The sequence below is a fragment of the Mustela lutreola genome, chromosome 9, assembly GCF_030435805.1.
Source record: "Mustela lutreola isolate mMusLut2 chromosome 9, mMusLut2.pri, whole genome shotgun sequence".
Lineage (NCBI taxonomy): Eukaryota > Metazoa > Chordata > Mammalia > Carnivora > Mustelidae > Mustela > Mustela lutreola.
In genome coordinates this window covers 35,676,983-35,690,992 of record NC_081298.1, presented here as the reverse complement: position 1 = coordinate 35,690,992, position 14,010 = coordinate 35,676,983, and positions in this window count along the sequence as shown.

The window sequence follows — 14,010 nt, the reverse complement described above, 5'->3', positions numbered from 1 at the left end:
CTATGTTCTTCTCCTCTCTCTGCTCTCACTCTCCTGGCTCCCAATCAGCCGTGACTCACCACCTCAGACACTGCTCCCTTTTGTCATTATTTTGAGGAGTAGCATGATTTTGCTCATTATCGCCTTCGGGCTAGAACAGGAGCTGGCCTGCAGTGTTTTAATTCCCAGGGCCAAGCTGGGGGGTGTAAAGCAACTGACAAGTTCAATAAGCTGGGGGTCACATCAGGGTTCTGGTAATCTAGTTGCTCCGAGGAGGTGGCGGCTAAACCTGGACTCAGAAAATCAGCGACGGGGCTTCAGTGAAGAAGACGATGTTAGAGTCTTTTGAATTCTTCATCTATAAATTTGTTGTCTATAAAATGTTGTCAGACTTCCTGGACAACATTTATAGTCAAATTGTAGTCTCTCCCAAAACCTGACAGTTTTGTCTCTTTTAGCCTCCAAGGAAGACAGATAATGATTTTGTCCTTTTTTTTTTTTTTAATATTAGGTAAGGGGACTCCCAAATACAGGGGTGGTGTGTGTGTGTGGTTTTATTCTCTCTTTTTTATGCTGTTGAGAAGCCACTATGGTGTTGTAACTATGGCACCTGTGCTCTGGGGGAGGTTTTAATAATTTATTCAAAAAATGGCTCAATTATTTATTTATTGTTGACTAACAAAATATCCCAAAACTTAGATGCTTAACACAACAAGCATGTGTGAATTCACAGAGTTTCTGAGAATTAGGATAAAGCAGCAGCATGTTCTGGCTCAGGGTGTCTCATGAAGTTGCAGTCACAATGTTGGTTGAGGCTCCTACAATTTTCAGAAGGGCCTGGAGTAGCTGCTTCCAGAAAATCTTATTCATACACCAGTTGGCTGGAGACCTCAATTCCTTGTCACACAGACCTCTCTACAGGGTTGTTTGAGTGCCTTTATGATAGCATAGCTGGCTTCTCCCAGAGCAAGTGATCCCAGAGAAAGAAAGGAAGAAGGCACAAGGCCTTTGATTATCTCATCTCAGAAGTTACGCACTGTCTTTCTACCTTATTCTATTCCTTAGAAGTGAGTCACTGTGCCCACACTTAAGAGGAAGAGAATTAGGCTTCACCTGTTGGAGGAAGTGTTAAAGAATCTGCAGGTATGTTGTAAACCAATTGGGGAGCCTTTCCTTCGAATAGCTCCCGAGAATGCAAACAAATCATTGTTACCACCTGGTATTTGAATGTTTTGCTGGGAGGTTGCAAGAAACATAATCATCTTACATTATAATCATTAGAATAGGGAAAAAATAATAGCATTAATAGTGAAAAAATAATGTTTATGAGGATCTGTGAGAGGATACTGTACTATCTTATCTTAGATCTGGATAGGTGATAGGATTTGAGAAGAATAGTGGATACCACTGGCTTTGATCTCAAACTTTCTGTTTAATATATACAATATTAACTACCTATCTCATTGTGTTCTTTGATTCAACAATTCAACACCAAGAACCATGATAAATGAGCCAAAATCCTTGCTTTCAAGGCTGAGAGATGGAAGAGAACTATCCTAGAAACAGCCAAGCCCAGCACCGATAGAAAACCCCACCTGACCACAGATGAGCCTAGCAGAGACCAGGAGAACCACAGGGCTCAGATATGTTGAACTCTACAGAAACACGAGACATTAATATTTATTGTTGTATACCTCTGAGCTTATGTGACTATTTGTTACATAGCAGTAGTAACCGATACAAATTCTCTGTCTAGTGGAAAAGACAAACAGAAAGGCAGATTTTATAATGTAATATGATATTTATCATACTCTAAGACTGGATAGTGTCTTCTGACAAGAGTGAGAGGGGAAGGCCTACATCTACCTCAGGGTGATCAGGGAAGCTGAAGACTTCTGGTGTGCCTGAATGAAGTCCTAAGGATGATTGCCAGTGTGGGCTAGAAGACTAAGGCTGGAGTGTGGGCCCCATCCTTTTCAGGTAAGTGCAAGGTCTTAGTAAGCTAGTAAATAGTTGTAAAGGATGGGTCCGAACTGCTGGCAGCCACTGGATCATGAATCACTTCATATGTCCTGCTGAAGAGTTTGCTCTTCATCCCAAAGGTAACCACTGAAGGACTAAAGAGGCATAACATAATCAGATTGATGGTTTATTAAGCCCATTCTGGGAGTTGTGTGGACCCAGGCAGGAACTGGGGTGGCTGGTCTTGAATCTGTGCTCCTCCAGATATGGCCATGGGAAAGAAGGGGGCAGAGGAGGGAAATATTAGGAGGTGGTTCACACAAGGCTTGGCAACTGGCAGAGTGAGGGGGTGGTACTTGGCTTCAGCTCCAAGGCAGAGAAGTTTGGAAGGGGGCGGTGGTAAGCATTTCCATGTGGGTCATGATGTGTTTGAAATGCCTGTGGGTGAGCTGAAAGGAGGTGTTTAGTAGGCAGGGGAAAAGCAGTTCTGTGCCTCGGAAGAGGTGCCTGCATCAGGCAGCAGGCATAGACTCTGGAGCATCAGCCACAGGGAGGCAGTAACCAAAGCTATTATAGGCAAGGTTGGGTTTACATAGCATGAGAAGCAAACCAAATTTAATACCTTAGGGAAACACTGACACCTAAATGATGGGCAGAGGAAGAGAAACCAAAGGAGACTGAGAAAGAGAAGCCAGTGAGTGCGAGAAGACACAGAGGAAAGTGGGTGCACATAAAACAAAGGGTTTTGAAGTTGAAGGTTACAGTATTACATATCACCATATCATGGGGAGGTGGGAGCATGGAGGACTGAAGAGTGTTTTGTTTGTTTTGTACCCAGAAACTATGATGAGTTTCATGGCGACTTGAGCAAGGAGTGAATCAAAAGTCAAGAGGGATGAGAGATGTATCGCCACAAGTACACAAGGACATGCAGACAACAATGGATATTAACTACTGCTCAATAGGAAAACCATCCGTGGTCTCTTGGCTGCAGCTCTAACGTCAGCCATGGATAGGGAGAGAGTTCTGTGCAGGCAGGCTTTGACTCACTTCGAGCAGACAGCATCTTGCCTCTGGTATGTCCTCTGAATTTTCCTTTCTGTCCAGGGCTTTTCCAATACCATGGGCACTAGTGAGAGCTGGCTCGGCCCCATATATCTAAGCTTGGAAGTATGGGCGAATTAACACTTCTGTGGGAGAATTAATAATTACCCACCCATGGGGATGCAAGCTAGTGAATAAACTCTTCTACCTTGCACTTATTGACAACAGTCAAGATATGGAAATAACCAAAATGTCCACTGACGGACAAAAGGATAAAGAAAATGTGGTATATGTATGCAATGAAATATTATTCAGCCATAAAAAAGAAGGAAATTCTGCCCATTTGTGACAACAGGCAAGGATCTTGAGAACATTATGTCAAATGAAATAAATCAGACAGAGGAAAACAAATACTGTATGATCTCATTTATATGTAGAATCTGAAAAAAGCCAAATTCAGAGTAACAGGGAGGAGTAAAATGATGGTTGCCAAGGGGTGTGGGAAATGGGGAAATCTGGTCAAGGGTACAAATTTCCAGTTATAAAATGGGTAAGTTCTGTGGATCTAACATTCAGCCTATAGTTAATGATTCCTCATTTTCTATCTGAAAGTTGCTAAAGAAGCAAATCCTAAACGTTCTTACAGTAACAGCACTCCAACTGATCTTAAGGGTTAACTTGCTTTAAGCTATGGACTCCTTGCATTGAGTCACTAAGACTGAAATTCCTTGATCTATGTCAGAACTGACCTTCTTTCCTCAAAGCTTCATTCCTTGAAGCCTAGAAGAGTGAAGAACCAACTTTCCCAGAAGATGAGGTCTGACCACATTCAGAAACAGCTGCCCCAGAGGCCAGCAGGTCTGTGTGGAGTCTGATCAACTTATGACTAATGACCTGGGCACCTGTTTCTCTTACATGTAGCTCCCCTCCCTTTTCCTGTGCCTTCCCCCTTTAAAACCCTTGGTCTTTTGAGATGTTGGTCCACCGTCTTCCCAGGTGGCCACCTTCCTGAATCAAGCAACCTCTTCTTTCCCACCCTCACTAGTCTCTCGAGTACTGATTTTTTTTCTTAAAGATTTTATTTATTTATTTGACAGAGAGAGAGAGAGAGATCACAAGTAGGCAGAGAGTGAGAGAAGCAGGTTCCCCGCTGAACAAAGAGCCCGATGCGGGGCTGGATCCCAGGACACTGAGATCATAACCTGAGCTGAAGGCAGTGGCTTAATCCATTGAGCCACCCAGGCGCCCCACGAGTACTGATTTTTAAGCATTGAGCAGTGGAACCTGAGTTCAGAGCCAGTTTTCTGGTAACATTACCACACACACAAAAACTGTAATTATGAGAGGGGACAATGTTAACTAACCGTATTGTGGTAATCATTCTGCAATATAAATATGCAGCAAATCATCTCCTTGTGTGCTTTAACACAGTGTTTTATGTTAATTATGATTGAATAAAGTTGGGGGAAAAATGCCTGCCTCTCATCTTTAGAGTGGACAGTTCTGAGAGGGATTCTGTAAACTTCTCACAGCTCACATGGAACTGAGCTCAATCACAAGAGCAGTGCTACTGACAACACATGCTCATATTGGCCTTTCCTCTTCAGCTCCCTCACTTAGGCTCCCTGGCATCACCACTCAAATAAACTACTTGAATCTAAGCTCATATCTCAGGCTCTGTTTGGGGTACAATCTAAATTAAGAATAAAATTTTTTACACTAAAGATGTAAGATAACTACATAGGTATCAACAGGTACTCAGCCACTGCACTCCTTCTCCTTTGCTGCTTTAAGTGGCCATGTTTTGCATCACATGACCTTACTCTCCAAAAATAGCTAATTGAACCAGGAGCAGGTGACTCAGTCCAGCCAATCCAAACACACTCTGGTCAGTAACCTATGATGTTGCTATTGTGAACATGGGGGAGGAGCTATTGACTAAAAAGAAAATGTCTTCAGCATGCAGATGTAAGCAATGAGAGCGAAGCTGAAAGGTGGAGATGGGTAAAGGGAATGGAGGAAATACCATAGCCACATTATGAGAGAACAAAAGCAGTGAGTTAGGGCTGCTTCGGTGGCTCAGTCGGCTAAAGGTCCGTCTCCTGGTTTTGGCTCAGGTCATGAACTTAGGGTCATGTGGTGGAGCCCCGTGCTCTCTCGGGAGTCTGCTTATCTCTGTCTCCCTCTGACCCTTCCCCACCTCCCTTTCAATGCTCACTCTATCTCTAAAATAAGTAAGTAAGTAAATAAATAAATCTATCTTAAAAAAAAAAAAAAAAAGGCAGTGAGTGAGTTACCAAAAGAATGTAAAGAGACAGGGTGCCTGGTATAGATATGCAATGAAATATTATTTCATTGACTGTGGATCAGTCCCTAAGCCTCTGCTTTCAGCTCAGGTCATGATCTCAGGGTCCTGGGGTGGAGCCCCACATCAGGCTCACTGCTCTTTGGAGAGCCTGCTTCTCCCTTTCCCTCTGCTATTGCCCCTGCTGTGCTCTCTCTGTCTCTCTCTATCAAAGAAATTAATTAATTAAATCTTAAAAAAAAAGAATATAAAGAGACAGAAGTGGAGTTTCCATGGGGCTCATAAACAAGAAGAAGAGAGGAGTCCTACATGCTCCTTGCCTTTTTTTTTGTTTTTGGATTTATTTATTGATTTGAGACAGAGAGCAATAGTGAGTGCGTGTGCAAGTGCAAGGACAGAGGAAGAGGGAGAAGAGGACTCCTTACTGAGCAGACACAAGGCTTGATCCCAGGACCCCAAGACTGTGACCTAAGCTGAAGGTCGATGCATACCAGAGCCACCCAGGAACCCCTGTCTCCTTGATTTTTAATTCCATTTCCAGCCTTGTGACTCTGAACCCCTTCCCGCCTCCTTTTGTCCACAGGACTGTTAATGAGAGCATTCCCTGCAGCCACAACAGCCTCCAGAGTCAGAGTGGCCAGAGGGAGATGCCTGAGGGGAGAAAAATGATATCATCATTTCCTCCTCCAAACCAATGCCCTTCCCTTCTCTGCCCTTGTGTTTCATGGGGGCTTTTGGTACCAAAAGGGGGTTTTATTAAAGCACAGGGATGAGACCACTGGGCAGAAAAAGCTGTCTCGCAGGGCAGCTTGTGTGAACTTCACCTCTTCCCTTCCGCTGGCTTCTGGTGAAGTTCAGCATATGGGAAACATCAGAAAGGCCAGGGTTGGGAAGGTGGGAGGGAAGGAAACTCTGGTGTTTTATCTCCTGTTTCCTTCTACCACGTTGATGTAAGTTAGCGCCATCTTCACCCGGCAGTCTTCTCTGTGTAATCCAGCCACCCTTTCCAGATTCAGGGAACTGGTCCCTCCCCTCCTATCTTTGGAACTAGGGTTGGGAAGGACCCCTTACTGATGCTAGCCCCAGGGGGCTGCACTCTCCCTCCTCGTTTCCCTAAACCTGCTCACACCTTCATAAATAGCCCCTGTTATTAATAGTCCCTCTAGGATCCTGACTGTTGTGGGAAGACAGTACACCAGAAGAGAGGGATGATCTTGAACCCTGAACTGGAAGGACAGAAACTGCAAATTTGTGCCTGATAATTACAGACTGCCAAGCTGCACTACTCCCAGAAACATTTTTCACATCGGGATGGAATTGTGTGAACTATGCTCCCACTGACAACTGCACTTTTCCCCTTAAAATATAAGGTAAAGTCATGCTGAGAGAGAAGGAGATAAAAGGGTGGTGCAGGAGGGGTTCTTTTAGATCTGAAAGACCCCAGCAGTGAAAGGGAGAGCCTGATGAAGCTGGGGACTATAGCTGGTTGTTTTTACAATCATTTCAAAACTTCTTGTTGTGGTACAACGTATATGCCGTAAAGTGCACACATATCCTATTACATAGTTCTGTGAATTTTTGCAAACTGAACACACTCGTGTAATCAGTACGCATGTCAAGAAACAGGACATTTCCCATGCCCTAGAAACTTCCCTCGTGTCCTGGTTAACTCACTAACCCTTAACCCCACGGTTAAGGTAACCACTATCCTAAACTCCAACACTATTGATTAATTTATCCTGTCCTTAAATTTTATATTCATGGAATCAAATCAAATAATACGCTCTTCGTATTTCGCTTCTTGCATTCTACATTGAATTGGTAAGGTTTACACATGTTATTTCAGCATGTAGTTGTGGTTTCCTCATTTTTTTTTTTTAAGGATTTTATTCATTTATTTGACAGACACAGCGAGAGAGGGGACAGAAGCAGGGGAAGTGGGAGAGAGAGATGCATGCTTCCCTCGGAGCAGGAAGCCCAATGTGGGGCTCAATCCCAGGACCCTGGAATCATAACCTGAGCCAAACGCAGATGCTTAATGACTGAGCCACCCAGGCACCCCAGTTTCCTCCTGCTTGTTGCTGTATGTACTACATGTATAAGCAACCATAATAGATTTCTTCATTCTATTGGTAATGGGGATTTACCTAAATTTCAGTTTGGGTCTATAATGAGTATTTCCACACTGAACATCCTAGTACGTATGTGTCTTTCGGTGAACAAAAATGCACATTTCTGTTAGGTAGATACTTAGAAACAGAACCGTAAGTCTGTACACATTGAGTTTTGTAGATGCTGCCAAATGGTTTTCCAGAATGGTAGTACCAATATACATTGTCACCTGCTGGGCATGAGAGTTCCAATGGGACCATGTGTTTTTATTGGTGACAGTCCAAGTAATTGTGTGATTTTTAAGCTGTGTTCCCAAGAATCCCAGGTACGGGGGTAATCAGGCAGTTTGGGGTTTGTAGTCCAAGGCTGAAAGGTAGAAAATTGAAGCTGCCAACATGAGAGTGGAAACAGTCATGCCCTGGGGCTCTTGCCAATCTTGGAAGCTGAAGTTATTTTTAGAGAGCTTAGAAGAAGGAACTAGAAGTTTAGATGAATTTGAAGGACACAGGGAGAGATGTAAGCCCGTGAGAGAAGAGAGGTGTGAAATATTCTGTTCAAAGAATGAGTTTAGAGAAATGTTGGATGAGTTGAGACTGAAGATGAACAGCTTGAAAGAGAGTAGCCTCAGGCTGGAGGAACTTGTAATCAGGGTCACCTTGATGCCAGCCATGAGAGAAGAGAGGAGGGCCAAGGAACACAGGTAGGATTATTTCGAGATGATGAAAGAGAAGGAGCCTGCAAGTGGCTTGCCCCATGTCCTCCAGTCTTTTCAGTCACTATTTCTATTTAAAAGTTTCCTTTTATATTTCTTTCTTGTTCCCTTTTAACTAGTTGTGTCAATTCCGCCTGCATTTTCTTCTGTTACGACTTTGCTGGAATTGCTCAACCTTATCTTCTTTGGTGTTCCTTTTTCCCTTTCTTTCTCCTCATGCTGAACTTTCTAGCCCTCTGCCTCTGGGTCTTCAGGACTCAAAACGACAACAACAAAAAATGAAAACAAGTCTTCCTTATTACTTTTCTGCTATCATCTGAAACCTTGGCTCTGCCACCAGTATTTAGAACTTTATCTTTTCCATCTATTCTACAGTTGGCCTTAGCTATTTGTCCTCCAACTTATTCTGAAATGGTGGCTTTTAAAGGTTTTCTTTTATTTTTTGTTGTTTTGTTTTGTATTTTATTTTTTATCATTGGAAGGTCTTTCAAACAAAATCTCAGTTGAAACCCTATATAGGGAGCAGGAGAATGTGGAACTGTTGTAATGATGTGAATGATGCTCCCTAGGGTTGAGCAGTATGCAATCTGTACAACTGTATGCAGTGCATGTAAGACATTTCTTTCTTTTCTTTTCTTTTTCTTTTTTTTTTTTTTTAAAGATTTTATTTATTTATTTTTCAGACAGAGATCACAAATAGGCAGAGAGACAGGCAGAGAGAGAGAGAGGAGGAAGCAGGCTCCCTATGGAACGGAATGCCCAATATGGGGCTCGATTCCAGGACCCTGGAATCGTGACCCGAGCCGAAGGCAGAGGCTTTAACCTACTGTTTGGGAACCAGTTTTATGCAGACTTCAACCAGCTTCATACAAGTGTGAACTGATGGTGCCTTACCTCAGCCCCACTTCTCACTTCTGCCATAGAACTTCTTTTTCCTTGAGAAGATCCCCTTGACATATGTGTGCACAACCCAGAAACACAGGGCTGTCCCATGACTGAGCTTGACCAAAGGGAGATGAAAGTGGCTGGGTAAATCTCCCTTTTTTGCCCCCTGGAAAATTGTCCTGATGTGCATTTCTCAAGATTTATCAGTTGCTTCACAGGAATTAATCACCCAGGTGCCTAATTCATGCATTGGCTAATTCATGCATTCTTGCATTAGCTCTCCCTCCTTCGGCACTTCCCTCTCCTGCCACTCATTCCTGCTCCCTGAAATCACACTCTCAAATTAACTCCTTTGACTTCTTCCTCTGTCTGAGGCTTTGTTTTCTGAGGAACCAGCTGGTAACACCTCCTAACTCAACCTGCTGGGGGAGGAGAAAAGTACTTCCAAGGCACTCTGGTGATTCTTCTTCGTTTGAAATGAGTGTTCTGGAAGAAAGTTATATTGAGACAGTTAGTAGGGATATCTTGACTGAAGAACTGCTCATTATTCTTGGAGCTGGACACATTATTTATATTTAGGTGCATACATGAAAGTTCAGCAGGCAGAAATGGAAATGGGCCATTGTCATGGTCAGATCAGTAGGTGTGGAAAACAAAGTAGATTTATAGTGGGAAGGTATAAAAGCTCTAGTCCCTTAGAGAATCTGCTTGGCCTAGATTGGAATTTTGCCTTTAATAACAGATGAGAATAAGGGTTTAGGTCTCTAGGGCTTTCTATCTGCACAGCCTCTGAAAGTTTAAAAACACACACCATTAGCACTTGCCTCATCTTTCCTAAACTGGCGGTTGTCACAGTTCCTTTAAAGAAGTAAGACAGTGCCTCGGAAGACAGCAGTCACCTCCCACACCCCCACTCCCCCAGACACCCAGGATACATCTTGTGTATACTTAAGCTGTCTCTGACACACATAATTTCTTTTTCATCCCTGAGTAATCAGTCTTCTTTATCCTCTTAGCAAAGAGAATGGTGTATTTTTGTACAGAAAAGATTGGGAGGAAAGGAAAATAAAAGAAAGCCCTTTCTCCCAAGAAATACCAGTATAAATTCCCACAAGGTAGCAACAAATAAAAGATGGCAAGGAAAAGCCACAGAAGCTTCTCGAATGAGGGTGTTTGTCAAGTGCTGGTTGAGGATCCAGTTCTATTTTGAACATTTTGAAATTGTTTTTTTCAAATTCTGTTGTTTAGGGGTTAATGACGGTACTGAAACCCTACTGCTGTGAATAGGAGGGATTAGTTTCTCTATTTCAGGATTAAGGTCAGTCTTATCATCCACAGGCTGCCACATCCTGTCAGCAATCCTCAATCCTACGATCATTCTGCTCACAGTTCTCAAATCCTCCCTTGGGCTGCTGGCCTTGCAGGGCCCTAGACTTTTTCTTTTGAATATTACTAAACGGGAAGATTATTGGCATGAGTCCACTCTAAGACACATGGGGGGCTCACCCTAACCTTTCATTTCCATGAGATTCTTCTTCTTCTTCTTCTTCTTCTTCTTTTTTAAAAATATTTATTTATTTATTTCAGAGAGAGAGAGAGAAAGAGAGCACACAAGCAGGAGGGGTAGAAGGAAAGGGAGAATCTCCAGCAGACTCTGCACTGAGAGCAGAGACCGATGTGGTGCTCGATCTCATGACCCTGAGATCATGACCTGAAAGGAAACCAAAAGTCTGATGCTTAACTGACAGCCCCACTCAGATGCCCCATTTCCATGAGATTCTAAAGACACAGAGGAGAGTAGAACTTCACAGGCCTCTTTGAGGTAGCGGTTGATTGACCGTGAAGATAGCCATATTATTCACCCTTCTCTTTGCACTAGGACTTTGAAGATTTCCCCAATAAGAAGTGGAGTATATTTCCCTATATCTTGAATTTGAACTGGTCCTGTCACCAGCTTTGGCCGACAGACTGTGGTAGAAGCAATAACCATTTCCACTCTTTCTGACTTTGTCATGAGAAAAAGTCCCAGCTGACCTCCTGGAGAACATGATACTACACCATCTGCCAACTTCCAGAGGCTGAGCTGCCCAGGTGACCTGTAGTTGACCGTAGTCATGTGCAGAACCCAGCCAAGACCAGAAGAACTCCCAGCCAAACCTAGCTCAAAATGCCAAACTGCAGAACTGCAAACTAAATAAATATTTATTTTAAGTCATCATGTTAAGTCCACCATATTTTATGGATCCTTTGTCCAGTTTGCCTTATTATCATTAATGGTATTGGCAGCCATGAAAACAATACATAATATGAGGAGTACAACTGTAGCGTGTACAGCTCATTTGGGAATAATTCCCATTTTGGACATGAGCAATTGCAAAATCAGTATTAATGTTCTTGACTTTAATGACCTACTAGATGTCAGAAAGACTGGTTGAACTTCAGTTGTGAAAAATTTAAAGCACATTTATCTACAGCAGCATCTTGGGGGAGACACTCAGAAGCTGGCATGTATCATAATGAGAATATATTGCCTGAGGTAGGGCTTCCCCAGGAGCAGACCCGAGACAAGGATTTCAGGGGAAGTAGTTTATTTGAGAAGAGATTCCAGGAAACATAGGTGGTGAGGTGGGAAAGAGAGAAGAAAAGACAGCCAATAAATAGTGATAAGTACCAGGCAAGGTATCACGTGAAGAACTGGAGATTGATTCTGCTGGGGAACTCTGGTAGATAGGGTAGAACACACAGCTCAAGGCTACCCCAATCTGGGGCGAAGGAAACTGGGCATCCATCTACTCACCAATCCCCATCCACCCTTGGTTAAGTAAGGACTGCTTCCCAGGGCATTAAAACTTTAGTGGTTCTGATGTTCTCTGCCCCAAGACAGAGAATTTGCTGTGTTCTTCACTGCAAACAACCTTTTGTGAGTAGAGGTAAGTGCTCAAGGGGATATGGGCAAGGCACAAGCAGTGTCTAGTAGAAGGACGATGGACCACATTTTTCTGTATTGCTTGTGGAGAGAGGATCATGAACTTAAGACAGGAAGTCCGCTGAACAGAGTGGTCTTGAAGCTGTGTTATGGCAAGCAGCTGCAGGAGCTAAGGATGGTGAGATGGTGGGTGGGAAACATCAGTTAGGGCTCCCCACCTGGGATTGGGACTCCTGAGTAGATACCTGGAGCTTTGGCAACTCATCCTGGAAGTAGCTGTGGGCTTTGGAGTTCATTGACTTGTTAATGGTTTACTTTTCTTTAGTTTCCTTGTTTCCCAAAGTCTCCTACATTCTAGGAGATAGATTTGAGTTTCAAATCCTAGACGGACAACTTGAGATATATGACTAACTTGCTTGAAGGTAAACTCATATGTCAATGACTGTATGAAGAGCACCCAGAGCAAGGACCTTAAAGTCAACAATTTCTCCTCTCCTAAGAGAAATTAACTTGATGTTCATCCCTTGCACAGTTTGCTACATCCTCTGGTTTGCGTCCTTCCTCTCTGAGCCAAGGATTTTGCAAGTTTCTTCCAGACAGTGTGGGAAATAGTTAAAACTGGTGTTGACTGAGTTGCAGAGGAGGAACTCCAGGATTATTAAATGACAAGGTATAGTCTTTATATTTGTTTTCTCACTCCCAACCCCTGCCTCTCAAATGAGTTCACTCTGGACATATTGCTCTGGTTACTCCAAACCTTGAAGAATTCTCTACTTAAACTTCACTTATCTGTGAGGTCTTCCCCAATCATTCCATCTTAAAATAACACCCTGTACACCTTCTGCCCTCTTTTTACTCTTCACTGCTTACATTTCTGTGTGACACGTACCATCTGATACACTTCATACTTGATTTGTTGGTTTATCTATCTCCCTTAGCTTGAATATAAATTCAATGAATGCTTGAGAATTTTCCCTGTTCCTTCTGCTGCCTCTTCCCCTCCCACTGCCCTGTGTACTCCCACATACTCAGAACAGGATCTGGCCTAAAATATCAATAAATATTACATGAATGAATGAAGGAATGAATCAAAGGTGTTCGCTATGACTTTTGACTAAGAAATCCAGCTGCTCTTTGTGAAACCAAATAACTCCTGAAGTTCCCTGGCTGGTTGAATTGAGAGAGGCACAATCCTGGATTTCTCTTCCAAGCTTCCCTATAGCTTTGAAAGTACACATCTGGTTTGAGTCACATCTACACCACTTACTAGCTGAAAGATCTTGTTCAAATAAACTATTAACTTCTTCTTCCACACAATGGGCTAATAATCCCCACTTTGCAACATTTTTAGGAGTGTTTAATTAAGTTGACATAAATAAGGCACTTAACACAGTACCTGGGATGATCACCAAGTATGAATCTTCTTCCTTTTCTCTTAATTTCAAGGGCAGTCATCAATTGGCTGCCCAATCAGTGACACAAAGATTGGTAAAGTTGATCAAAGGAGAGGATGAGGGAGGATGTGAAAGAAGGAAAACAAATTAGAAATGGGAGAGGCTCCATCCTAGGCTGCTCCTAGGATCTGGGACCACCTTTTACCTTTCGGTTGTTTGTAGAAGGGCCATGGATGAGGAGGGCAGAAGATTTAGCCTTTCCCTAATATGTTTCTAATGTACTTCCTGAGTTGGTTCCTACCCAGAGCAGATTCATTCCCAGGGAGTATGTCCTCTTTTAGCCAAAAGGAACTGACTGCATAAGAGTTGAGGCTAGACAAACACAATTATTCAAGGAAATGGTTTTCAGAATGGATTATGTGATGGGCCTTAAAGCAAAATGCTTATATCTCAACTTTCATGTATCCAGTAGGGGGTTTTAATTACTCATACAATGTGGGAAGACACCTGAGAGGAGAAGAAATTTAGGACAGGATTTTCTAATATGACTCATACATTGACCCCTTAGCAGCTCTGACATATGTAAAGAATACTTATCTACTTTATCTTCTAGCAGTCTCTCTATGACTTTAATTTTCAACAAGAGATGTATTGTTATAGTCGTTCCTCAGAATAACTTCCCTGAGCATCT